The 27,553-nt window shown below is 36.3% G+C and overlaps 1 protein-coding gene and 1 long non-coding RNA gene across 8 annotated transcripts in view; one reads left to right on the top strand and one right to left on the bottom strand.

The window, feature by feature from the left end:
* BLTP1 (bridge-like lipid transfer protein family member 1) overlaps positions 1–4,661 on the bottom strand; it is a 232,472-nt gene extending 227,811 nt beyond the window's left edge. For 6 of the 7 annotated variants that reach the window (XM_074274117.1, XM_074274118.1, XM_074274120.1 and 3 more), the window contains exons 1-2: positions 4,524–4,661; positions 1,449–1,537 (exon numbers count right to left, since the gene is read on the bottom strand). The gene's annotated coding sequence lies outside the window, so the exon portion shown is untranslated. The remainder of the gene's footprint in view (positions 1–1,448; positions 1,538–4,523) is intronic. The other variant, XM_074274114.1, reaches the window with a different exon arrangement.
* LOC141546366 (uncharacterized) lies at positions 4,458–7,281 on the top strand. The gene is made up of 2 exons (XR_012483283.1): positions 4,458–4,807; positions 5,957–7,281. It is a non-coding gene; the product is annotated as an uncharacterized LOC141546366 (long non-coding RNA).
* Positions 7,282–27,553: the final 20,272 nt, after the last annotated feature.

The following is a 27,553-nucleotide window of genomic DNA, read 5'->3' on the forward strand; positions in this document are numbered from 1 at the left end:
ATTTGTATTTTAGTATATAGAAGGACTCAGACACCTTGGTTTATTTGCCCTGCAAAATATTTTATCACCTTCCCTTATATATCACATATTAAAATCTACAAATGCCCTTATATTAATTTTATTTCATCTTTTCCCTTATGAAAATATTATTATAATATCATTTTTGGTTACCTAAAACAGTTTGATGATACTTGATCCAACTTTTGACACTAATTGCCTTGTTCGGTCTATATTAGCATAAAGGTGAAATGGACTGGTCTGATGTTCAGTGTTAATGCTCTGTCCAACCTATGAATATTCTTTCCAACTTTTTCTTTATTCCTTAGCATTACATATATGAATTTTTAAAAAAGGACAGATGTGAAAGAAAATAATTTTTTCTTTCTCATTCAGTGACCTTTGACCTTTATGCAAATAATAGTTACCAATAATGACTTTAAAAATCAATTATCACAAGTATGACTTATTAATTAAAAATTCAAATATTCCTTAATGGCATTTGAGTAATGTACAAAGCTTTTTTCTGGAGATATTCATTAGTCCTTGGATCATTAAGAATAGCTAAGTCATTCACAGTTCTTCATCAAATAGTATTATTACTGCTGTATACAACCTTCTCCTGGTTCTGTTTACTTCAGGTTTTCCTTAAATCTGAAACATAACTATCTTACATATAAGATACAACTAAATTATCACCCTTATACATCTGCCAATGCCAATAGTATCTCATAACTCCTTAATAATCATGTTTATTTGAAGACTATATACCAAACCAAAGGATCTGTGATAAAAACTGCTATCCACTTCCAGAGAGGGAACCAACAAATTCTGAATACAGACTGAACCATACTTTTTTCTTCTTCTTTTTTTTTTTGGTCTAAGCTTTCCTTTACAATATGGGTAATATGGAAATATGTTTTACATAATTTTACATGTATAAGACATATCAAATTGTGCTCTGGAATTGTAGTCAGTAATTGCACTGAGCAGAGTTCCCAACTCTCAAAATTTTCTTTAAATACTGTCATTATTGGTAACTATTATTTGCATAAAGGTCAAAGGTCATTGAATGAGAAAGAAAAAATTATTTTCTTTCACATCTGTCCTTTTTTAAAATTCATATATGTAATGCTAAGGAATAGAGAAAAAGTTGGAAAGAATATTCATAGGTTGGACAGAGCATTAACACTGAACATCAGACCAGTCCATTTCACCTTTATGCTAATATAGACCGAACAAGGCAATTAGTGTCAAAAGTTGGATCAAGTATCATTAAGCCAATGGTTGAACAAAATGAGCTCAAGGTCTTCATTTTATTGTTATCTAATTAAAGCTCTCAAGATGGACTGCAAAGCATGAAGAAATTATAAGTTCACAGGGTTGCCCACTTCCTTTATGAGAACTTTAACTTAGAATGAGATGAAAGAGCATTAAAAAAAAAAATTTACCCAAGTTGTTTCAAAGTCAGCAGTGTTCTAATCTCTTCCTTCTCCTTTTCTCCTCAGGGCATTTTTATAAGAGTTTCATCTTTATTGGCCTGAAAAGGAGAACTGAATTTTAATCAGTCATGTAAGGTATTATTATTTTTACATTTTCTTATATTTTCAAACCAAGTAAATTTGAATAAAACAGAATTGATGGGATGGTGGGAAAGCATGTATATATGCTCATCTGATTGACATTCCAATTGGTCTCCAAAATGGAAATTTCCCTCTATGTTATGGCTAGAATAAAATTAGACTATCTCAAACTGTAGCCATTCAAGGGGCTTGGAAACTAATATTTGCTTTTATCTTTGCTTAATTTCTTTTATTTGCCCACTCTGGAATTACATGTTAAAGGGAGGGTTATTCTGACTTTTACAAACCCCCATACACATCCACACATATAGATAATAACTACTTCAACATAACTGGTTTCTTTTCTATTTGCATGTATTTTATTTTATACATTTAAAAATATAAATCTAAGAAGAGATCTATAGATATGAGACCATCAAAGAAATCTTATGATATAAAAAAGTTAAGCACCCTGTGTTAAGGCTATCATTTGGATCTTGATTGCTTTGTGAAATGCTGAATCAACAAGAAGCAAATCTCAACCCAATTTGTCAAATTTCTTCCATAAAGGAAATTTACAAAGACTTAAGATTTTTAATAAACAAATTCCCCTAGGCTCCCTGGTCACAATGTCAAAACAAGCCCAAAAAACTTCTACTATTCTCCAGGAGGAAATAAACATTCAACTTCCTTTAACACCAGATCTTTTAAGATAATCACTTCACCTCCTCCTACAAGTATCACCAATTCAGAACTTAAAGCATATCAAAAAAATTAAGGTTAGGGTACAATCTCAAGAAAAGGCTCTTGAAAGATTGATTTTCTGGATTATTCTACCACATCAAACACATACTGTGTTTATCCCAAGTAAAAGACTGTCAATAATATGGACTACTTCCTGGAAGTGATTTGGCTGATGAAAACACTGATAATTTGTAGCCTTAATGTGGTACAGTGGAAAAACACTGAATTCAGAATCTGACAAGATGGGTACAAATACTAGGTCTGAGCCTGAAGTCAGGACGAACTGAGTTTTAAATCCAGTCTCATATACTGAATAACTGTGTGACTGGCTCTAAGGATGTTACTTAAGTTCAGTGTGCCTCAATTTCCTCATCTGCAAAATGGTGATAAGTTCTAACCTTAAGGGACTGTTGTGAGAATTAAATGAAATAATATTCCTAAGTATGGGGCATAGTGCCTGACTTCTCTCTAAATGAATAAAGAACAAGACTAAATCAAAGCTTTCAAACTCACTGTAGCAAAGTAAAGCAAAACTCCTAAGTGAAGGGGAGAGCTAAACTAAAAGCTAAGTGAGAAATGTTTAACAACAGCAACAAAAAAAATTAAAATACAACACAATAAAGATAATGTTAATTTGTGGTTTACTTAGTGACATTTCTATCGTGAGGGGCACAGCACAGCAGTAAAGAATTAGAAGCAAATTAGATGCTCAATGATTGGGGCACAATTACCCAAGGTGTGGTACATGACAGCAACATTAAGAAATGGAATATGACTGTGCTGCAAGAAATGATGACTGTGATGAAGACAACAGAGTGAAGTCAGCAGAGACAAGAAGGCAATATACATTAATGAGGACACACCAAAAATCAAAGTAACAGTTGCAAACTTAAGAGAATAAGCATGCCTCAAAAAAAAAAAAAAAAAGGTATGAGAAGATGTCCCTGGCCCTCTGCAGAGAGGGAGGTCCATAACACCATCCACATCTTTTCAGTTTTTTTTTAAAGTCTTGATCAATTACATGGATTTTTTTCCCTCTTTTCTCTCTGAAAAAAACCTCTTTGAGAGAGGAAGGATACCGTGATATAAAAAACAATAGACATCACTAAAAACTTATTTTTAAGAAAAGGCAGCAGATGCAAAGGTGAAGTCAGGAGAAGCCATCCATCTGGATCTGGAAAGTACCCAGGCCAGAAGACGAAGCTGCACCAACAGAGTCAGAGAACACTTCGACCACAGGCTGGGCTGTGTCAGGGAATAGATCCAAACCAGGCCTGCCCCAAAGCCCCCAAGACCACTGACCCATCACAGGGAGAGAAGCACCCTCCGCACCAGCCCACTGATGAGGTCAAGAGTGCGGGAAAGCATAGGCCCTACTCCGAGTCAGGGTCGCCTTCAGGAAGGACTTGCTACCATCCTCACCCAGAGGGTATGATGGGATCATAGAATAAAGAGAGACCGGGACAGAGAGAGGGAAAGAAGCAAAGAGTGACAGAGAGAGATGAAGACAGAGAAACAGAGAGACAAAGGCAAAGTGGTAAGTTATCCCAAGAGTTACATCGTCGCGGGATCTCCCCCACTACTTCCTTCAGGAAGTAGGGTTCTGGTCCCCCACTCACTGGAGCTATCAAATGACACATTAATTATGATTTATAATAATACTAATGAGAATCACAACTGACATGTCCATATGGTTTGAAGATTCGCCTGCGTTAAACCTATCACTCCCATTTTACAGACAGGGAAGCTGAGGCTCCCGAACTGACACAGGAGCTGCCAAGCAGCACTAATGTGAAGCCTGCCAGGTGTGCCCTGCGAGTTCCCCGGTAATCACCGGCTATCCCAGCTCTCGGCCCCAGAAAGCACAAAATAAATATTGCTCCCTCCACCCATTCATTCGTAAGGAACTCGATAAAGGCCCAGAGTGCCGGCTTCCACTTAGTGGGGTGCAGGGGCCCGGGTCCTGGGTCCTACCCACTCCCACGCGCACGCGCACCATGCCCGGGGCTGAGACGCCCCCTCCCCTCACGCGCACGAGTACGCGCACGCTTCCTCCCCCGCCCCCAGGCCCCGGGGACGCCTCCCCACTCCGGCCTTGACGCTCGGACACGAAGAGCAACGGAAGCCCCCAGTACAGTTCGGCCCGGCGCTCGTGCGCTGTCAGGGGATTCGGCCAGTCTAAGTCGAAGACGCTGACAGAGCCCGGCCCGGCTCCCTCACCTGGGTGTGCGTGTGCCCGTCGCCGCCTCTCTCCCACCACGGCGCGGGCCGAGCCCCGTCGCCCCCTCCTGGTCCCGCCCGGGGCCGCCACCGACAGCGCGGGGGCGGGCGGAGGAGGCCAGGATGACGGCGACCTCGGCAGCCCGGTAGAGGTAGAAGGAGAGGCGGGACCTGCCTCTGCGGCGGTCGCGTCAACGACTGCGACGCGGGAAGGCCACGCCCCTCGACCTGCGCGCTCTCTAAGGGCGGAGCCTGCGTCTGGAGTGGGGGGCGGGGCTATGGAGGTAGGGCCTGGTCCAAGAGAAGAGGCGGGATTAGGGGCGGGGCCAGGGTGGTGGAGAGGCAGGGCCTGCGTCAGGTCCCGGGCGGGGGAAGAGAGGAGAGGAGAGGGCGCGGTCGAGCTGTTCTAGGGTGAAAAAAGGATGAGTAATCTGAACTAGAGAATCCTCCTCTGTTAAAAAAGGGCGCGAGGCTAGAGGGGTTCTCAGGCTCCTATTCCCTGTAAACCCCCTAAGGGGCAGGACTACATTCGGAGGCAGGAAAGTCTGAAATGCATTCCCTCTTCTGATACTGACTAGCAGTTAACCTCAGTTCGCAAGTCATCGAACATTTATTAAGCGCTTCCTATGTGCCAAAAGCAAAAATAATGTAGAGCCAAATTCACCGGGACTTGAGAATCAAGTAAAATAACGTGCCAGCTAGATAAGGGGTGTTCTTCGAACCTGTCATCCCAAGAACGGAACGAGTTAACTTGAAGCAGAAGAGGGGTGCCCCTGCCCACCTGTCTGCGCGTTCCCCGTGTGCAGAATGGGAGCTACTGGAGGGCAGTACCATCTAACATTTCTATGTGTGAATTCCATGTCCTTCATCTTCCTGGCTGCCCCCCTCCGGACCTCCAGATTATTAGTGTCCTTTCTGAACTACCCACAGCAATCTGAATAAAGGACGTTGAAAGGACCTACAGAGTCCCATCATAGCTCTTTCCTTCAAGGCCTGCCCTCTCCTTCCTTGAATGAATAAAATGGGGCAAGGACTTTAGAAGATGCCTTGGGTTTGGATGGGGCTACGAGGCCTCTACTGCCCCGGAGACCCCTCATTCCTAGAGGTCAGTTACTTTGAACTTTGTCTGCTTGTCTCACCCAGATTTCCTTAATTCTATCTCACTCTAGAAACCAACCCCCACTAACTAAACTTTCTATAGAGTTCAGCTGACTCTAACCAAACTTTCTATAGAGTTGAACTAAAGCCCATTCAAACCCAAACTTCACTATTGTTTCAAAAGCCCCCAAGACCTGAATTCTGATCATAAAACTAAGTACTCTGGATGAACCACCTTGCAAAACTGCTAATCTATTTTGGGAGCTTCTGTCTGCTAAGAGGCTCCTTCTCTTAGTGATTTTGGAAAAATAAACGTTTCTATTTCTCTGCCTTAGAACTGGAAGTGAATTCTTTCACTAGACCTGCTTCTTGTCTCACACACCATAAGCCTGGATCCCCAACAGCTTGAGAAGGAAAAACAGGAGTGCTTTGGAGCTACTTTGTGTTACCCTTGGTGAACTGGCTTACACTGTGAACCCTAATAAGTTTCTGTGAATTTCAAACTGTTTAGACAGTGAATTATCCTAGTCTGTGAAGGCCTGAGCTGGAATGTATGACCCACACATAACCATTTGGATGAATTGTGGAATTCTTTGCCCCAAAGAGAACTGCTTTTCCGTGAATAGGTGATGCTTTATAAACAACTATTAGTAGAAAGGGCTCATTAAAGCCATTATCTAAAGAGAGAGAAAATGACTTACCCACTTAAAGTGAAGAGAATCAACTAACAGTGAGCAGAGAAGCAGTTTTGTATGGTGCAGATGTTCCTCATGGACTAGTAACTTTGGTGCCTGCCAAAGTTACTCTCTACACACCTGAATTTTCTTCCCTTCTATGTTTCACTGCCAGGTTCCTAAAAGAACATACCCACTCTTTACCATAATTTTGAAGTGCAATTTGGGGAGATTGTCTAGGTTTATATGTGTATTATGCATTTAATTATGTATATGTTTGCTTTATTGTATTGCTTATATCATTGTTTCTTTTGCCTTAATAAGTAAATGGGTATGTTAAAAATCTAAAAGTACCATTATTAAAAGTAACTAGCTGTGTATTTGGAAAATATGCCCATTAGGGGCTCAAGAGCTGGAGAGGTAAGTGAGAAGTATATGTCTAGGACCCTAAGAGCATTTGGATGTAACCAGGTGTTGGTGGTAGCTGATATCTGGGAAGTTGGGCTAGCTGGTGTGAGAGCAAGATGGAGGAGTAGCCATACCTGATACGGGCTGTAGCCCCTTTAAGATAACTTTTCTGATCCCCAACCCCCCTTTTTGGGACTGACCTTTGATTCATAAATCCTGGTCAAAAAGCACCCTTTTGAATATTCGGGCCCAGCCCCCACCGGATCTGAGCTGGTTTGGGGTTTTCAGCCCCCCCAATATCTGCTCAGGTTTCCCCAACACCCCACAAACAGTTTCTTCCTTATCTGAAAAGCCCGCCAAGAACTTGGCACTGCCCACAAGCCCCTTCAAGCAAATAAAAGAGCCAAGTTGGAATCATTCCTGGGCAGAGAGTTGAAAGATTCCATCAACCATGCTTTGCATCACAGACTCTCTGTCCGCCACTTTTGGTGTATTTCTTCCTCTATCTAATACTTTTTACTAACCAGACTTTTAGCCTTACTTCCAAACCCTACAATAAACTTCTTTTTACCAATCTAGGTTTTCGAGCCTGTAAATTCATTTATGGGGGACTTTAGCGCTGCCACTAGAACTCATTTAACTTTGTATCCTTGTGCCGAATCCCAAGGGGTTGCAGGGGAGTTCCATTTGACTCCCTGTATCCCAAACCTGCCACTAGACCTCAATTAATCCTAATTTTATTTAGGTATCCCTTATCTAGACCTCAGCATTTGGTTAGACCTCATCAATACCCAGAAAGAAGTAGGGATATTTCACATGCCTAAGTGATATATATTAGGCTTCAAGCCCTACACAGTGTGAGTATATCCCACTGGGTGTTCAGACCCCACTTGTAACACAGGTAAAGTATTACACTGTGGGAGGGGGCTTAGTATTAGAAGATACACCTTATATGTTGCATTACAAAACAATAGCATTTACTAAAATGGTATAATAAGTAGCAATAAGGCATCTAGGACATGTTCTTTTCCAAATACACTTATCTATGGGAACAGCAGATATAGTTAAGGAGTTCATGAGGAGTCACCCTGGGAAGTGTGACTCTGCAGAGCCATCAATGTCTTCTACTAACGTCATTGCTGATGTTATCTAGTGACATCAACCCAAAAATCTCTACTTACTCATCTCTGATGCTTTCTTATTGGTCACTGCTTTGACAGACAAATCTTTGCTGGGTGGTATTTGATGCTAATCCCTTCTGAATGCTGTTCTTCTGCCAGTTCCTAATTCAACTAAATCCTGGCCTACTCTTCCACAATAGAGAATCAAGGCCTACAGTGCTCTTTTAGCCAATATGCTTTTCTAGTTATTTTAGAGAAAGCAGAAACCTAAACCTGGGACTAACAAGAAAGTCTTTTTCCCTCTCTCTTGACTACTGTAGCTTCTCATATTCCTAGTGTGAGATACATAGACCATGTCAAACACTTTAATGCAAAGAGCAAAGTGCTCCCCCACCACCCCAACTAACTAATGCCTTCATACTTAGTTTTGTTTTTGGATTCCTCTTCATCTTTACTTTTAACCAGGATCTTGGTTCCCCTTAGTTTTTGGTGAACCTTCTATATCCTTATCCAATTTTAAATCTGAAGGCTAAATTATATACCAGGTAATGATTATTTGTCCAGTTACTATCAACATTTCTGGGAGTCAGGGTTCCCCCTTTTTAAAAAATTCTCAGCTTCTTCTAGTCTCTGATGGAGATAAGTGGGTAGAAAAACTCTAAATTCTAGGCCCAAGAAGGAAAGCCATTGCCTCTGCCATTCATTTAGCCTTTTATATCTAGAAACACCTACTAAAGGCCTGGAAGTTTCTTTAAGGTATACTCTTCTACATCAAAATATATTCCCATTCTAAACGCTATCTAAGGGACGTAACAGCCCAGTTTCTTGGTAAGTAGGTACAATATTAGAACAAAATGATACTGGCATAGAATATTCAGTAATTAAAAAAAGATTTACTTAGCTGTAGCAGGAGATGGATAAGGTGCAATAATAGGCATTGAGAATCCTTTGAGTTGATTTAGCTCAATGATGCTTCCAATTCCAACCACCAGCCACACATTAATGGACCCTTTGTGCTCCTTATGGCTACTTTATACTTAAGCAATGAGGAAATGGCATCAACAACAGTACGAGTGTTTGGTCTTTTGACTCAACCAAGTGTCAAGGAGAAGGAATCATACTTTTTAAGGAAAACGGATATTGCTCCTAATACAGAGAGAAAAGACTATTTGGCCCATGGCATTAACATCTCTAAATATATTGATATAAATTTCATATTGACTTTTATTGTCACAGTTGCCCTAAATTACAAAATTGCAACTTTCTATATCTAGAAGTGGGTATCTCTGTGACACAGTGGATGGAGCTCTGGGCCTAGAGTCAGGAGGATCTGAGTTCAAATTTGGCTTCAGACATCTTCTAGCTGTTTGCCCCTGAGTAAGGGACTTAACCCTGTTTGTTTCACTTCCTCATCTGTAAAATGAACTGAAGAAAAAGATAAATCACTCCTGTATCTTTGCAACAAAAACTTCAAATGTGTTCACAGAGAGTCAAAATATGACTGATAAGACTGAACAAAAACATCTCCAGACAAAAATAATAACAATAACATTACTCAGAGAAATACTATATGTTGAATGATGCAATAGAAGATGGGAAGTATTTGAGTTTTGGAGAAGATGAAAAAAATGAGAAACAATCCATATAAGTATACAAAGGTAGAGTAATCAAGTCATTCTAGTACTGCTAATGAAAAGATATGAAAACAAGACAATTATAGGGATCAATATAAGATTAGCCAAGAGACACCATTTGGAATTTAGAATTGCTCGACAAAGATCTATTTAGAAATGACTAATCAAGAGGATATGTCAAGAGACTTTTGGAAATTGGCTTTGAATCCTTTGTTTGGGTAGTGACATTATTTTTGAACCCTCATTGTCTATTAAAATCAAAGATCTCTGCCGAGAATTTAAGAAAGTATATGTGACTGTATTTTATATTATACTTTCATAATTCCAAACCCATAAAATTTTTATTCTTTATCATGCCATGAATGTCAAATCTATATGTAGTGTTAGTAAGACTAAGAATCAGGTCTACTGACAACTTGCTTGTTTCAAATACACAGGAATTAAACTGAACCCAGGATTCTCAAATTTTTAATAAAATCTACCATCCATAAGAGGAAGCATATTGGTTTCTAGTTTCTCTTATCACTGTCTAGTCTTTCCCAGGATAAGATCCAGTTCAACCACATTTGCTCTCAGGCTGCTGAGGTATAGTAAATGTCCCTATAATTCTTGAGTTACTTAATTTGCTTTACTGTAAAGCAAGCAAACCAATTTCAGAAAAACTATAACTCAAGGACTCAAAGCCAGCAAAATTTGAATAGAGCTAAAAGAAGTTTCATTTATCTTATGATATACTAGGAAAAAAACAACTCTGTTAACTATTTGGCCTTCAAATAATTTAATATATTTTTAATTTTAGTCCTTACCCCTTGTTTGTTTTACCTCAAAGGCAAAAAAATTCTGTTTTTTTATTTGATTTTTATATGGTAAAAAATCAGTCCCCAAGTCCTTCCAGAATTTTAAATAGTATATCAATATTTAATGGCCACTGATGGTATTCATTGGTGCATTGGATAGAATGCCAGGCCTCAATTTAGGCCTGAGTTCAAATCTGGCCTCGAACACTATTTAGGTGACCCTGAGCAAATCACTTAAACCTATTTGCCTCAGTTTCCTCATCTGTCAAATGAGCTGAAGAAGGAAATGGCAAACCACTCCAGTATCTTTGCCAAGAAAACCACAAATGCCATTGAGTTGAAAATGGCTGAGCAACAATAAATGTTGGCATTCATGCTCCTCCAGCAGGTAGAAAAAGCTATACATAGCACCTATTTAACAAGAATAATTAGCCCCAGTAGATTCATGGTGAGCATGAATAGACTCTAATAAATGAGTAACACAGAATTGCAAGGAGATGTGGAATCCAAAATATCAGAATAATATAGAAATGGCAAAAGAGATATATTAGTCAGGTAATGAAACTGAAGGATGGCCAATGTTTAGCTATAGTGGACTAATAACCTAAAACCACAGTCCAGACAGGTTGGACTAGTTTATCCTAGAAAGTAACTGACATCAAGATTTAATTGGCTCAGGGAACAAAGACCCAAACTGTTAAAACTTTCTGGTTGCCTGAGTACAAAAACCACGAAGAGCTCTGGACTGCCATGAAAGGCACAGAAACACAGGAACAGAATTTAGCTGTATCAATATGGTATTCTTGTTATATATCCTAGCTGAATATTCTTTTATTGCTAAGCCATGTAAATCTCCTTTTGTTAATTGTCAGATCTTCTCTGTTTCATTTCATTCTAATATAGAACCTAAGATATCACACTGGCTTGGTAAGCTTTGGGCTGTTATAGTAGCCTACATGCACCATTGTATTATACAATATGATACAATCTTCACATTGGATAGACTGAATTGAGGTAAGTTTAATTAAGGATGTTTAATGGTTTTCCCTACCAATTAACAGCAAATGTTCCCTGACTATATGGTGATGTGATATCAACAGCTGCAGCAGAGAAACAAGCTAGCCCTTGCACAGTGTTTACATGTCTGAAACCAAATTTATTGAGATGTAATTCTGAGGTTTATTTGATTGGTTCTTGGCCTCAAGAGGGCAGGAGCATGGCTGCTAAGGACTCCTAAAGTGCTTCCAGTTGGGACACGTTCCTCTAAGCATTCAAAGGTCTCAGGCTTCAGATCTTATCCTACCAGTATAAATGTCAGTATCTGGGAAACAGCATCTTATTCAGATACATCTTAGTCCCTTGTATAGATTAAAATGTTTGTTTTGACTAATTTTTTTCTTTTTTAAGATCTATAAAATATATGGCTCAAGGGTTCAGAGGCCAAACTTAAAATTTAGCTTTATTAATTTTTTTCTATAGTCTTTGAGCCTGAGTCTATAAAGAAATGTTATTACCTATAGGCCAAGAGGGGAAGGAGCCAAATTTCTTGGCTTCTTCAGTGGGCCAGTAGAGTTTATCAGCATTCAGAAGAGGCAGAAAATTCTCAGCCATGGGAAGTCAAGGTTAATGTTCAACAAATGACCTCCACACTACAAGGAAAACACCCCAATTCTAATATTAGGATTTTCTGACTAAAATCATATAAATAATAAAGTATATAGGTATATAAAGCAATATATAAGAAACTTATTGGTATAATAACCAACTGGAAATCTATTTGCCTACTTTTTCTGTCTTTTTGTACTTTTCTTTCTATTTTGTTTTTTAATACACTGAACTTAAAGAAGAAAACAAGCATTTCCATAAAAAATTTGAATAGAAAAAAGAGGATTGCACATTAAACTGCAAATCAATTATATACAACTTGCTTTTCCTTCTAAATATATAATAAAGTTATCATGTAACATTTTCCCTCTCTCTTCACCATATTCTAGATATGACTACCATTAGACACAAATGTGTGTGTATGTAAATGCATAATATATATACTTCTATTTATTATTTCTTTCTCTGGAAGAAGATAGGTTCTTCTTTCATAGGTCCTTTATAGTTATGATTTTTGTAATAGTCAAAATGACTTAGTTGCTGAAAGTTGTCCTTAAAACACTATTGCTATTACATTTTCTTGGTTCTTGTTGTCTTGTTTTTTCATTATTTTGTGCATCTTTTAATGTTTTGCTAAAATCATTGAGCTCATCATGTATCACAAAATTGTTCCGCCATTTCCCTGTTTGAGCATCCCCCAAATTTCCAATTCTTTGTTATCACAAAGAGAGCTACTATAAATATTTTAGAACAGTAGTTCTCAAATTTTTGTTCTCATCAGCTTTATAGTATTAAAAATTATTGAGGATTTGACCAAAGAGTTTTTGTGTATGTAGCTTATACTTATAGATATTTACCATATTAGAAATAAAAACTAATTTAAAATTTGTAGATCCTTGTAATGTACTGTTGTCTCCAGAAGCTGCTGATCGCTCTCTGGGAGGAGGTCTGCTGTGTCAATTCAAATCTCTCGGACAGATTCTTCGTCCTGTAGAGAGCTGACTTCCCTTCCTGCAGAGAGCAGCCTCAAGTCTGGTCCAGAAACAACTTCCTTTTTCCTCCAGAGCTGCCCTCTTTATCCTCCCAGAGAATGGGCGTGGAATAATGCAAGGGCTTCTGGGAAGAATTATTTCAACCAATGAACTTGCTCCTCCTAAGCATGCAAGCTCTTCCCCAGGAAAGGCGGGAACTAGAGAATTGTCAAGTACCAACTTAGCACTTAGTAAGAACCTAATATCTCATTATATCATTAGCACTTAGTAAGAACCTAACAGATCCTCTGAAAGAATTTCAGAAATCCCCAGGGTTTTCTGGATCACACTTTGAGAATGTTCTTTTCCTTTTTCCTTTATCATCTTGGGAAATAGACCTAATAGTGATAACAGTAGATTGAAGGGTGACAGCAAAATATAACTCTTTGGGCATAATTCCAAATTACTCAATAAAATAGTTGGAGCAGTTCACAATGCCACTAACAGTGAATTAGTGTCCCAGTTTTTCCACATCTCTTGAAACAGTTGTCACTTTCTCATTCTATCATTTTAATCAGTCTTATAGATATAAAATGATGTCTTAAAGTTGTTTTAATTTGTATTTCTCAATGATTTGGAGCATTTTTTCACATGACTATAAATTGTTTTGCATTCTTCATCAGAAAACTGCTTTTTCATACCTTTTGACCATTTACCAATTGAGTAATAACTTGTATTCTTATAGATTTGATGAAGCTCTTTATGTATTTGAGATGTGAGACCTTTATCTGATAAACTGTTTATAAAAATGTTCTCCCAATTTTCTACTTTCCTTCTCATCTTGACTTACATTGGCATTATTTGTTCAAAATCTTTTAAATTTAATGTAGTTGAAATTATCTATTTCACAATCACTATGCTCTGTCTCTGTTTATTCATAAATTGTTTGCCTATCCATAAGCCATATCTATAATATTCCAGTTCTTCAAATTTTCTTGTAATATTTTATTTTATATCTAGGTCATATATCTGTTTTGATCTTATCTAGGCAAAAAGTATAAGATAATTGGTCTATGCCCAATTTTTTCCAGACTGCTTTCCAGCTTTCCCAACAATTTTTACCAAATGATAAATTCTTATCTCCAAAACTTAAATGTTATACTTATCAAACACAGTTATTATAGTATTTACTGCTGTAGATTGTATGACTATTTTGTTTTATCAATCCACCCTTCTATTTCATAGCCAAAATCAAATAATTTTGATAATTACTGCCTTAAAATATAGTTTAAATCTGGTACTAGTAAGCCACCCTCCTTTATATATTTTTTCATTAGTTTCTTTAATTTTTTTTTTTGGAGGAGGTAAAGAATTGGGGTTAAGTGACCTGCTCACAGTCACACAGCTAGCAAGTGTTAAATGTCTGAGGCCAGTTTTGAATTCATCCTCTAGACTTCAGTGCCAGTGTTCTATCTACTTAACCAGGCTACCCCTAATATTTTTGACCTTTTATTCTTCTAAATAAATTTTGTTGTATTTTCTAACTTAGTAAAATAATATTTTGGTAATTTAATTGGGATGGTATTGAATATATAGATTAATACAGATTAATTGTTATTTTTATTATATTGACCCTGTCTATCCACGAACAATTAATATTCTCCAGTTATTTAAACCTGCTTTTATTTGTATGAGTTTTCTTTTATAATTTTTTTCATGTATTTGATTTTCTTTTACTTAGTATTAGGGTGGCTTAACATAAAAATTAATAAAAATCTCTACCAAAAAAAATACCAGTCAAACACAGGGATTCCTAGTTCCTTTATACTGAGGGTAGGAAGAATGTTTAACCCAAAATGAATTATTTATCTTTGTGTTGATCAAGAGGCATAGAAATAGAAAGGGGAAGGATTCTTTTTTTTTTTTTTTTTTAATGCCTCAGGAGTCAAATTCTTTTATTTTACCCCCTATTTATGTTTTATTTTTCCAATTACATGTAAAGATAATTTTTGAAATTTAAGATTTTGATTTCCATTTTTCTCCCTCCTGCCTTTCCCCAAAAAAACAATTCTTAACAAAAATAAAAATATATTATGTGAGGTATCTGGATGGTGCAGTGGATAGAGAATACTGGCTCTGAAGTTTGGAGGACCTGAATTCAAATTTAGCTTCAGACACTTAACACTTACAAGCTGTGTGACTCTGGGCAAGTTACTTAACCCCAACTGCCTCAGCCAAAAAAAAAAAAAAAAAAAAAATACATATATATATATATAAACATACATATATATACATACACACATATATACACACCCATAGGTATGCATTATATTTATGAATTCTTATACATATAAGTCTATATATATATAATATAAATACATGTGCATATTAGTTGGTTGTCTTTCATTTTCAAAGAAGACCAAAATGACATGATTATGGTAGAATTGAGTTACAGTGGGTCCAACTATGGCTAATCAGACCAATATGAGCTCGGAATGCTCTGCCACGAGTCAGACACAAGTCAGGAACATTTGGAGTGGACTGTCTAACTTTGTACATCTCTTGTTTCTTCTGAGCTAATTCATTTCCACTTTGCTTATTCATCTTCTCTGATGAGGGCATACTATATTGGACGGTCCTAGGCCAGTGTTTCCCATGTCATAAATTAGTTCTAAAGTTGTTTAAGAGAGACCTTGAAAGTGTCCTTATAACACTTTTTCTGACCACCTTGTAAGCACTTGCCCTGTGTGAATTCTTCATAAAATAATCCTTTTGGCAAGCATGCATTTGGTATTCAAATAATGTGGCTAGCCCAATGAAGTTGTACTTTCTGCAATAAAGTTTGAATGCTTGGAGTTTAAGAAAGAGCCTCAGTATGTGTTATTTTATCCTGCCAGGTCATTTTCAGAATCTTCCTAAGACAATTCAAATGAAAGTGATTCAATTTTCTGGCTGATAGACTGTTCGGGTTTCACAGGTATCCAATAATGAGTTCAGCACATATGGATGGCATTGTGGAATAATAAAGATTAATATTACATTCTATAAGTATACAGTTTTATTAGTAAACAAATATCTCTATTTGATTCATAGTAAGATTAAGCAGTTTCTGGACTTCCAAATGATAAAGCACTCCCTTATGTGTGATTGGTATAACCTTCCCTTCAGGCTACTATTTTATTTTATTTTATTTATTTTGCTGAGGCAATTGGGGTTAAGTGACTCCACACACAGGCTACTATTTTAGAGGGAAGAAAAGCCAACTGAAACCACCCCTTCGATGATTGATTTGGATGAGAAAACTAGAATTAGAAGATTAAAAAGTTTGATTAGTTAGTCATCAAGCATTTATTAAGCATTTGCTATGTGCCAGTACTAAGTGCTAGCAGTATAAATAAAAATTCCTGCTCTCAGGGAGATTACATTCTAATGGGGGAAGACATCACATAAAGAGGCAGCTGAAAATAGTGGGTGAAGGTATGGTAGCTAAATTCCTAGAGAAAAGAATGTTTGGTTGGGTTGTTATCAAATTGGAGGTTCTAAGAAGTGAACCAATAGGAGAAGGGATTTAAATAAATACATTCAGGAGACAGTTTTAATTTGGTGACTAAGTCTGGAAGATGAAGGATACCTGACTTGAGATGCTATCTGAAAATGGAGTTTTGGGAAGGAATGCACCAGTGGGAGAAGGGGTCCAAAAGAGTAGAATCACAAAACAGTGACAGCTTAGAAATACTACAGAGATTTCCAATATTGAGAATTTTATGGCTTCTAAGATGAGTTTACAGGTGAATTCAAGATCTGGAAAATATACTCCCATTACTCATACTCTGTAGAGAATTTATGGGAGAACATGAACAAAAAGCTTATAGAATTAGAAAGCATGGAAGGGTTAAGACCAATAATAAAATATCATCTACATTAGAACGTAAATTTCTTAAGGACAGATATTATTTTATTTTTTTAGTTTTACATTCCCAGTACTTGCTATTGTGCCTCAATATTAAATATTTCATAAATATTTGTTGAATTGAATTAAATCTGCACCATTAGAAATAGTATTCAAAACAAGACCATTGATTCATTGAAATATCATTGTGTATTTTTGGCGGAGTTGTGAATTGATCCAACCATTCTGGAGAATAATTTGGAAGGAAGCCCAAAGTGCTTTCAAACTGTGCATGCCCTTTGATCCAGCAGTGTCATTATTTGATCTGTTTCTTAAAGAGATAATAAAAAAGGGAAAAGGACCACACATGTGCAAAAAATGTTTGTGGCAGCCTTTTTGTAGTGGCAAAGAACTGAAAACTGAGAGGATGCCCATCATTTGGGAAATGGCTGAATAGGTTGTTATATGAATGTTACGGAATATTATTGTTCGTAAGAAATGATGAATAGGTTGGTTTCAGAAAAGCCTGAAAAGATTTACATGAACTGATGCTAAGTAAAGTGAGTAGAAACAAGAGAACATGGTACAGAGCAACAGCAAAATTATGTGATGATCAACTGTGATGGACTTGGCTCTTACAATGGCAATTACAATGAGGTAATTTAAGGCAATTTAATAGACTTGTGATGGAAAAAGCTATCTACATCCACAGAGAGGACTAAGGAGACTGAATGTGGATCAAAGAATAGTTTCTTTACCTTTTTGTTGCTGTTGTTTGCTTACTTGCTTTTTTCCCTCATTTTTTTTCCCATGTTGATTTGATTTTTGGGGGGCTGAGGCAATTGGGGTTAAGTGACTTGCCCAGAGTCACACTGTTAGGAAATGTTAAGTGTCCAAGGTCACATTTGAACTCAGGTCTTCCTGACTTCAGGGCTGGTGCCCTATTCACTGTGCCACCTATTTTGATTTTCTTTTAACAGAAAGACAAATGTGCAAATTTGTTTAGAAGTATTGTACATGTTTAACCTATATTGGATTGCTTGTTGTCTAAGGGAGGGGAGAAGGGGATAGGAAAGAAAAAAATTTTGGAACACAAGATTTTGCAAAGAGAAATGTTGAAAACTATCTTTGCATGTATTTGGAAAAATAAAAATCTACTAAAAAATAAATATCAATGTGTATTGAACCGTGCTTCTAGTGATTATCATTTTCAATTATGAAATAGCTCAATTTCTAAAAGATTAAAATCCATCAGACTCAGAAATGGAGACATAAAGATGTCATCAAGGTAACTACAGAATGTTTAAAATCTCAGAGGAGAGCTTCCAGCACATTGGATACATCCTTGGTGGGAAGAATCTAGGAGAAAAATATGAACAAGAATTGTAACAGATGAGAAAGTATATATGATGTGTAGTCTACACCCATGCTGAAAACCCACATAGGCAAAAATACAGATATACTAAATTATTGAAGCATATTAAAAGATTATATATTTCTCAGATGTGATGAAAGTGATCATCAGAGAAAATAGCTCTGTTTGAAATTTTAAATCAAATTGGTAAAAATATCTAGATAACACTGACCTAAAAATTCTTTTAAATATAGGATCTAGGAAATATATAATTGAAAAAGGCAGAGAACACACAGAGCAAAGTAGGTATAGTTTAGGTACTGTATTAATATGAAAGGCTAGAGGATTGAGAAGAATTTTTTTTTTAATATGGTGGTAGATGTAGCAGATTGATGGACTGAGAAAGTTATTGGTATGAGTGCCTCCATCAATGAGACTGCATTTCCTTCTCATTCTTTTCTCATTTAAAGCCTCTTATAGTTTGTCTCCCACCAATCTTAATGACACATCATTGCCCTTTACATTCTCTACAATTCAATCAGATTTGTCTTTTGACTGTTGACCAAATAGTTACATCTCTCATCTGTCCTTGTGCTGGCTCTCCCTCAATACTTAGAAAATACTCCTTCATCTCCACCTCTTAAAATTCCCAGCCCAAGGAGGTACTTGCTGACTGACTGGAAATCTGTTCCCTGCCCCACAAAGAAGTCTTTCCCTCAGTATTACTTTTGCTAGGAATACTTTTTAGTAAAAGACTTGAGACTTTATCTTTACAAGATGAGGAGTGTTTGAGAAGAAAGACCCAGAGTTTCTGAGTTTTGTTTTCTTCTATCTTTTCTTTTCCCTTACTATTCCCTGTGCCAGGAAGATTATCTAGTAAAATCCCTATAAACTTTTACATGATGAAAGATCCTCTAGAACATCCTTAAAACCTTGTTTCCCAGGGATGGGAAGTGATATTGCTACTATTTTCCCGGAAGCAAGTTTGTTGAGGGTTTTTTTCACCTCCCACTCACAATATGTTTAGGCTTTACTTAAAAGAAAACAAATCAACCCTCAAGGCCTCATTGACCTTAATTTTCCCACATCCTCACAAATATAGAATAAGCACAAGACAAAGTTGCTCCTGGGTCCTGATTAGCTCCAGCTTTTCTGACAGCTTTCTGGTCATCAAGAACAAAGGTATCAGACTTACAGCTCATGGATTACCACCAGGTCATAAAACTCCCAAATGTAGCCCATACCAGATTAAAATTAAATTTGGAAAAATTTAGCAAAATAAAAATACAACAGATAATGTTTGTGGCTTTTTAAAAATTAATATATGGCCCACAGGGATCTGTTTCTATTTTAGTTTGACATCAATAAATTCTGTTGTCCAGTTACGTCTATTAATGACTCCATTTGGGAGAGAGGGAAATCTTGGCAAAAATACTGGGATGGTTTGTCATTTCTTTCTCTGAAGGCTCATTTTACAGATGAGGAAGCTAAGGCAAAAAGGGTTAAATGACTTGCCCAGCAAATGTCTGAGACCAGATTTGAACTCATGAAAATGAGAGTTCCTGATAGACCAGTGCACTATCCACTACGCCACTATTATAGGGGGCACAAAAAAATTCAAGCTACATAGAATATGAACTTCTCGGTATTGCTGAGAACACGATTCACCATACTCTGATTATCTACTGGCCAAAGACATTTCCTGATGGAAACAAAAGGAAACTGTGTCCAAGGAAACTAAATACCACTGTATTTTTGTTGCATATTATTGCTGCATTAAGGCAAAGTAAACCTCCATTATTAAATGTTCAGTGACATATGAGTGCCTCACTGGGTCCTATCATCAAATCCAAACCAAGAAGAGGCTGGAATTAGAACCAGGCTTTTAACAGTGATGTTCCATTCTCCTTGGAATCATAGGATTTTATATCCCACTTTGTTTTACAGATGAGGGAAATGAGGAACAAAGTGAGAAAGTGACCTTACAGCTAATAAGCTAGTCAGAACCAATGACTAAATTCTGATTATCTAAGTCCAAAGTTACTGTGTTCTGGCCTCCACCCTACCCTGCAACATCACATATGCCTCCTTGATATCAATATCACAAGTACTTAGTGAGTTCTTGCTTTAGCATTGGGGATTGAGCAACACAAAATAAATTTATGAATCACCTTTGACTTAGGGAACAAGATATATGACAGTTAAATGATAATATGAAGCAATATATGATTGAAAGAAAAGTGAACACACCATGAATAGCCTGTGAAAGTCAGATCACCTTTAATGAATAAAGAATTAAAGAGTGAGCCTCAAAGAAAGTACTAAATGTAGGAATACTCATTACACTTATAGCATGCTTTATGATCACAGAGTCCTTTCACATGTATTTTCCTATTTGAACTCCACGACACCGATTCAGACATCAGACTTTCCACAAGGTGTCATGGAATTAAAATTCTTTTTACAGAGATTGGTGACTTCCTTGAGGGTCCCTCAACTGCCCAATAATGAAGAGGGAACATGAACTCAAGTCTTTGGTCCTATACTTTCCTACTATGCTACCTCAGAGAATGACACTCTGTTCAGGAAGCCAATTGCTCAGCCATCTCTGCTGCAGTTTGGCCATCTGTCTACTCTACATTCCCTCTGTGTCCTCTTGGAACACAGGACACAATGTCTTGGCTCTGCAGAACTGATTTACATTCATTTTTAGGGAGTTTCTCCTTTTTAAAAACACATGGCTATTTATGCCCTTTTCAACTGAATAGATTCTGCTTACAAGAAAAATCATAGATCTGGAGTTTGAAGGGAACTTATAAGTCACCTAATCCAATCTGCTCATTTTACATATGAGGAAACCAAGGCTTAGAAGCTGGAGTAACTTGTCCAAGCTTACATGCAATCAAATTTTAACCCTAATCTTCTGACTTTTAAGTCCAGACCATTTCTTTATTTTGTTAATACATACATCAAATAATAATTGCAATAACTAGATTTTATAAAATGCTTTAAGGTTTGCAAAGTATCTTATACCTGATCTCATTTGATCTTCACAATAACTCTTGGATGTGTACATGCTATTGATTTATAATTTTGACCAATATGTGATTATCTCTTCCCAAAAATATATTCCAATCATTCTTTTCCTTACATTCAGTTTAAAAAACTTGAATTCCAAATTCTGCCCTTCCCTTTAACCCTCCCCACACCTACTGAAAAGGCAAGTAGTGATACCCCATTATACATGTGAAAGTCCACCATTTGCCATATATGCAATAAACTAGTAATCTAATGAACTTTGAACCCAATTTATGTATGCCCTTCTCAGTAAGTAATTGACCTGATTATGAGCAACTTATCTAAGCTCTGTTGTGAATAGGAATAGGAAGTGGATTTATGATTTTATTAGTATAGGGAGTTCCCAGGGAAGGAAACTATCTGTGCCAGTTCAGGTCAGCACTTCCTCTTCTATTTATAGTCAGAGATTAAGTAGCTTGACTTAGTTATATCAATATATGGCAGAGATGTGATTGAACTCAAGTTCTGGCTTTAAAGCCCACTGTCACACACTATTGGTGTGCAATGGACATTTAACTAATTAGTGAAGTTTATGGGCCTCTTTTCAGATTATATTTTTAAATATATAAAATAATAATTGCAAAAATCAGAATTTATATAAATGCTTTAAGATTTTCAACATGTTTTATACACAATGTCATTTCATTTTTACAACAACCCTAGGAGCTATATGCTATTATTCTCTCTACTTTACAGATGAGGAAATTGTAGCAGGCAGAGATTTAGTAATTTGCTCAGAATCACAGTAACAGAGACTGGATTTGAACTCAGATCTTCCTAACTTCAATGCTCTGTTCATCAACTGAATTAAAATGCAGTTATCTATCTATGTTGATAGATAGAGATAGAGATAAAGATAGAGAGAGATACAGAGATATATAGATAGATAGATAGATACATACATACATACATAGATAATTCACAAGCCCCAGATTAAGAATACCTGATATTTGCCCCCAAAATTCATGGTTACAAGTTGAATTTTTTTTTAATCTCCTTTTACTATTGAAATGTTTCATAGTATAGGAAATAATAGAATTTATCTGTGGCCGTTCTAATTGTCATGAGCACTTCAGTTATGCTTTCAGAGATAATCAGAGAGATAATATTCCACACATAATTATTTCTTTACTTGCTAATAGATGGAGCAAAGAAAACCCAGTGAAAGAAATACATAAAAAAAAAAATTTTCCCCAATAATGAGCATGTGAGATTTAAATACACACTCCATTCGGCAGAATGAATGTGACTTGAGGAATGTATGTTATCCTTTGTATTTTCTTATATTACAAGGGTTGAATCATGATGTTGCCTAGTCTTGCCTTGCAAATAAGAGCATCCTTGGATTCCTTTCTGACAAATTATTTAACTATGTGTATTCAGATAAAACCATCTCCTTTTAGAATACTACTACTACTGGAGGGTCAAAACCAAATGGTAGCTTTCTCTCTTAACATCCATTTAAAAAAACCTGGAGCAATATAGAAATCCATCCTTGATAACTGAGGCAGTGCACAGTGAGAACAAAACAGCAGAGAGGACTCTAGAAGACCATTTCAGACAAAAGATATTTTGTAAAAACATGTGGAGCTTCTGTTGAAGAAGGCTCTATGAAAGAAAAGCCGAAAGCTTTTTTAGTTCTCCTTATCTGGCCACAGCTTAACAGGATTGTAAAAGATATAGCCAATATACGTTACCTGGAGGACTGGAGCCTGTGTATTCTTAACTTTGGAGAAGAATCCTTTCTGGATATTGTATATATTAATAATAGTTAACACTTACAAAGCATTTTAAGGTTTGCAAAGTACTTTAGAAACGTAGGTGCTGTTATTGTCCTCATTTGACAGATGAGGAAACTGAGGCAGGCAGCAGTCAAGTGAGTTGTCCAGAGTCACACAGGTAGGACGTATATGAAGTAGGATTCTGATCTTTCTGACTCTATCAACTCTCCCACCTAGCTACCTCTACCTGCCTCTTAAGGGAGAGACATTACCTTTTACTTTGCCATTGTCCCCTAAAGACAATGGGACTTTTCTATCTGAAGTGCAGCTGAAATCTTCTTATGGGTTATCTTTCTCATTACAATATGAGTTTTTTGAGAGCAAGGATTGCTGTACTTGTCTATATTACTAGCTTTTAGCACATGGAGCTTAATAAATATTTTATTCTACATTAGTTTTTATATATCATATATATTAAACTTCATTTTTTTTTTCAAATGACTTAACCTGTAAAATTTGTTTGAATGACTATTATTATTTAAAGCTAAGGTCACAGTGAATCATTTAAAAACAGAGAGACCAACAACAGTGGTTATTAATGACATTCAATTCAAATAGAAAAAAAATACAAGTATAGATATTTTTATCATAATAATGAATATAAAAGTTGATCTTTCTTTTTGCAAGTGCCCATATAAACACCAGTGTTTGGTAACTGTCACTAAAATGCAACCATGGCTGATAGATGAATTTATTCATTCATTCAGTTTCAGTTCAGTGAACATTTATTCATTAATGAACTCTAAGTCATATTAGATTATATGCTAGAAGCTGAGGGATGGGGGGGAAAAGTCACATCCTTATAGCTTATAATCCAATAGAGGACATACAACTACAACAGAATTTTAACACAGGTCAAAAGATATTTCTTAAGCATTTACTCCGTGCTTAATGCTGGGAATATAAATACTGTACAAGCAAAAAAAAAAAAAAGAATCCCTGACCTAAAGGGGGAAAGATAACACAGAAAAGGGAGAGTTGGGAAAATCTAGAACTGGAAGAGGAGTGAAGGAGAGAACATAACTAATTTGGGCATAAAATGCAAATTTCTCAAAATGCAAATTCCCAGAGGAACCAACCAATCAAAGAAAAGGTTTAGGGAATCTTTCTGAGGGAGAAAGTCACAAGGGAATGATGAGAAAATGAAAAGTTAAAAGTAGAGCCAAGGGAGGAATGAATATTAAATCAGTTTACCAAGTCCAGTCACCATGAAATGAAAAGCCTAGTCAAATTTGTGATAATGGTAATTTAATCTTCAATTTGTGTATTGATTGTCAGTGAGAAATTGGCACACTCCATATAAACATTTTTATCCATGCAGTCTCTTGTTCTTTAACTTATAACCATTACACAACACAAAAGCCAGGACTCAGTCCCACCATGCCTGATGCTTACTACCAGTGTGACCATAAGGAGTCACTAAATATTCCTCCTTTGGAAAATGTGACCATTGAAACTGATGGCTTTTAAAGCCTTTTCTTCATATAATAGATAATCTTACAAATGTACCTGAGAGTATGCTTGGAGGAAACAGATCTAGATAAATAAATAAGCAATTTAGAGTTCAATTCTGCCTCAGATTGTGTGCTCACTGTGTTTGTAACAAGCATTGGCAAATCACTCAGCCTCTGAACTTCTCCCATATGTAAAAATGGAGGTAATATATGTATAAAAGAATGCCTGCAAAGTTCCTCTGAGATTATTTACATATGGAAAAACTAAGAATTCTATTAGGCTTTTCTATTAGGATTCTATTAGGATTATTCTAATCCTCTAACATGTCTTGAGGATTAATTTAAACCAGTATATATCAGATATAAAACTTGAACCCACTTCTTCTAGACTTCAAGGCCAATCTCGCTCCATTATATAAATCTGCCTATTCAGAATTGAGATTTATTGATGATGTTAAAAAAAAAAAAAAACCCAAACCATAACTCCGTGATGTTAAAAAAAAAAAAAAAAAATCCTCTATCCTTGTTTCTCCTACTTTGCCTATGTCATTGTACAAGACAGGAGTCCATCTTGTATTTTTCTTCATTTTAAGTTTGCCATAGTCAAAGAATTCCTCATCCTGGTGCCTCCTTATTGGCAATGAATCTTTTTTGTACTTAATAGGTATGGCCATCAGAAATTAGATTCAATCTTATGTCATTGTCATTCCTGAAACCTTTATCAATGGTAGAATATTCCATGACCTGGGTTCCACAGGCAGAGCTTTCAGAAGTCCAAGATCACTGCCATGATAAAATGAAGCATTGGAGTGGGAAATGTTGAATAATTATTAATGAATCAATTATAGAAATCATGTCAAATTATATGAAAAAAAAGACACATAAATACAATATACTAAAACGTATGGAAAAGCAGTATTCAGCTATAAATTTATGTCTTGATGCTTTCTTATATTAGCAAGTTAGAAAGAGAAAATGTAAAGGTACAGTGGAAAGAATAATGGACATGTTTTCAGAGAACTTGGGTCTCAATCCTGACTCTGTTACTGTTACTGCTTGTCACCTTAAGTCCCTTAACTTCTTTTTTTTTTTCCCCCCTGAGGCTGGGGTTAAGTGACTTGCCCAGGGTCACACAGCTAGGAAGTGTTAAGTGTCTGAGACCAGATTTTAACTCAGGTCCTCAGTGCTGGTGCTCTATCCACTGCACCACCTAGCTGCCCCCAGTCCCTTAACTTCTTTGGGCTTCAGTTTCTTCATGTGAAAAATGAGAGTTGAGTTCATCAAACTCCAAGATTCCCTCAAACTCAACACTGTTGATACTCTAATTTGATGAGTCTGTGGTTTGAATTTTCAGTTAAATATTGAAAAAGGAACAAAAGAATAACTTAATGAAAGTATAAAACATATCTGACTTAGAGGAAAAGTTACTAAATAAGTTAAAAGAAAAAATAAATTAATAAGCTAAACCAAGAATTGGATTTTTTGCATAATAATAAAATTGAAAAACCATTAGTAAATTTAATTCTAAAAAAGAGGAAAGAAGAAAATAAAATTATCAAAATCTAAAGAAATTAAAAAACAAGGTTATAAAGGAGAGACTATTTTATATGTGCATATATATGTCTATGCCAACAACACTGAATATTAAAAAATGGATGAACATTACATGTATATATATGCATATATAGAGAGAAGAAATATAGGAAATAAAAATAGACAGGTAAAAAAGACACTAGGTTCCAGTGGATTTACAATATATTAAACATTCAAAACTCAAGTATTTCTTATACTCCTTAAATAGTTTTCATAGGAGATATTTATTTATTCTTTCTTTTTTTAATTTAATTTATACTTTATTTTTTTATTAACTTTATAATTATAACATTTTTTTGACAGTACATATGCATGGGTAATTTTTTACAACATTATCCCTTGCACTCCCAATTTTCCCCTCCTTCCCTCTACCTCCTCCCCTAGATGACAGGCAGTCCCATAAATATTAAATATGTTATAGTATATCCTAGATACAATATATGTGTGCAGAACTGAATTTTTTTGTTGTTGTTGCAAAGGAAGAATTGGATTCAGAAGGTAAAAATAACCTGGGAACAAAAACATAAATGCAAACAATTTACACTCATTTCCCAGTGTTCCTTCTCTGGGTATAGCCGATTCTGTCCATCACTGATCAATTGGATCTCAGTTAGATCTTCTGTTTGTTGAAGATATCCACTTCCATCAGAATACATCCTCATACAGTATTGTTGTTGAAGTGTACGATGATCTCCTGGTTCTGCTCATTTCACTCAGCATCAGTTCATGTAAAACTCTCCAAGCCTCTCTGTATTCATCTTGCTGGTCATTTCTTACAGAACAATAATATTCCATAACATTCATATACCATAATTTATCCAATCATTCTCTAATTGATGGGCATCCATTGATTTTCCAGTTTCTAACCACTACAAAAAGGGCTGCCACAAACATTTTGGCACATACAGGTCCCTTTCCCTTCTTTAGTATTTCCTTGGGATATAAGCCCAGTAGAAGCACTGCTGGATGATAGGATATGCACAGTTTAATAACTTTTTGGGCATAATTCCAGATTGCTCTCCAGAATGGTTGGATTCTTTCACAACTCCACCAACTATGTATCAGTGTCCCAGTTTTCCCACATCCCTCTAACATTGTTTCCTTCCATCTTAGCCACTATAACAGGTGTGTAGTGGTATCTCAGAGTTGTCTTAATTTGCATTTCTCTGATCAATCAATAGTGATTTGGAATACTCTTCATATCAGTGGAAATAGTTTCAATTTCATCATCTGAAAATTGTCTGTTCATATCATTTGACCATTTTTCAATTGGAGAATGGCTTGATTTCTTATAAATTAGAGTCAATTCTCTGTATATTTTGGAGATGAGGCCTTTATCAGAACCTTTAACTGTAAAAATGTTTTCTCAATTTGTTACTTCCCTTCTAATCTTGTTTGCATTAGTTTTGTTTGTGCAAAAGCTTTTTAATTTGATGTCATCAAAATTTTCTATTTTGTGATCAATAATGATCTCTAGTTCTCCTTTGGTCACAAATTCCTTCCTCCTCCACAAGTCTGAGAAGCCAGCTATCCTATGTTCCTCTAATTTATTTATGATCTCGTTATTTATGCT

The sequence above is a fragment of the Sminthopsis crassicaudata genome, chromosome 6, assembly GCF_048593235.1.
Source record: "Sminthopsis crassicaudata isolate SCR6 chromosome 6, ASM4859323v1, whole genome shotgun sequence".
NCBI classification, from domain to species: domain Eukaryota; kingdom Metazoa; phylum Chordata; class Mammalia; order Dasyuromorphia; family Dasyuridae; genus Sminthopsis; species Sminthopsis crassicaudata.